Below are 1,342 nucleotides of genomic sequence, written 5' to 3'. Positions count from 1 at the left end.
GTTTTCATTATGTTCAAATATCTAATAATTATACTGCTTCATCAACGTCACCAGTTCAGTTTGGGGTACCAGAGGGATCAGTGCCGGGACCAATATTGCTCTCTCTCTACATGCTGCTGCTAGGTAGGATAATACGAAAACATAATATGAACTTTCATTCATATGCCGATGACACTCAAATATACATTTCGTTTACACCAAACAACAACTCTTCTATTATCACTTTAGTTAAATGCATTAATGAAGGAAAGACTTGGATGTGTGAAAACTTCACATCTTCAAAAAGATTTCAGTACTACTGTCACTCCATGTAAATTTAATAACAGTGCAATGATCGAGGAACGCAGTAGGATCGCGGTGGCTCATCGGACCGGTTGGGGCCGGCGGCACATGTCAGGATGGCCGAGTGGTGTAAGGCGCTGCTTTTAGGTTGCAGTCTTCCCTGGAGGTGTGGGTTGAAATCCCACTCCTGATATAGAGCTAGATCAGTCTTCCTTTCTTCGAGCTTTTTCAAAACAAATCAACACTAATCAAACACACAGGAAGGTTTTCGAAAAGCATTGTGGAGTGGACAGGATGCCCCTTTGGAATAGGGCTCAGAAAATGACGGAGAAGGGAAATTACGTAAGATCCCACACATTGGAATCTGATTGGACAAAAGCTACATTGTTTCCACGTCGGGGAATCAAACCCTGGTTTCTCACAAGACAGGCAGGGATAATCACCACTATACTAACGAGGAGCACTAGTGTGCCACTAGGAGGTATTTCCTCTTACGGCCACTACTGTTTTCGGGTTTAGGCTTTTATTTGCATTCCTTCCAGAGGAGCGCGTAAAAATGAGTTTCCATCTGCACCATCCTCACTCCTTCTCTGCTATCGCCGCTGCTCGTCCTCGTCCACTAGGTAGACCTATGGAGTCGGTTCTTTCAGCTTTATTAATTGAGTTTTCAAAGGCTAAGAGTAGGCCACAAGACATGCGAACACATAGAGAGTCATTATCTGCTTCCAGGTGCGAAATGTCGTTCGTGGATGCAGAATAATACAGATGCAGCCATTCAAAACAAGCGGGCGATACCGCATTATTTTGTGGTGCGCTTGACGCAGTGTACCGCAAGTTACTGTATTAATACTGTAAATTCTCGCATAGTGCCGCATGATACCACGTGGTACCGCAAGTTAAATAATAGTATCCAGAATTTCCGCAAGGTGGAGCTAATAAAGTACAACCTCTCATGTTTGAGCTGTCTCCATCAAAGTCTTAACTGAAGATATTACTAATAGTATTAATAATGAATGACCTTGGACAAACTGTAAACTCAAAGTATTGCCCTGGTCCACAT

General features: G+C 43.0%; 1 non-coding gene across 1 annotated transcript; it reads left to right on the top strand.

The window, feature by feature from the left end:
- The first annotated feature begins 392 nt into the window (after nt 1-392).
- trnal-uag (transfer RNA leucine (anticodon UAG)) lies at nt 393-475 on the top strand. Its single transcript has one exon. It is a non-coding gene; the product is annotated as a tRNA-Leu (tRNA).
- Nucleotides 476-1,342: the final 867 nt, after the last annotated feature.

Source organism: Atractosteus spatula, unplaced genomic scaffold (assembly GCF_055471065.1).
Source record: "Atractosteus spatula isolate fAtrSpa1 unplaced genomic scaffold, fAtrSpa1.hap1 Scaffold_9, whole genome shotgun sequence".
NCBI classification, from domain to species: Eukaryota; Metazoa; Chordata; class Actinopteri; order Semionotiformes; family Lepisosteidae; genus Atractosteus; species Atractosteus spatula.
This window is presented reverse-complemented; position numbering and strand designations above follow the sequence as displayed.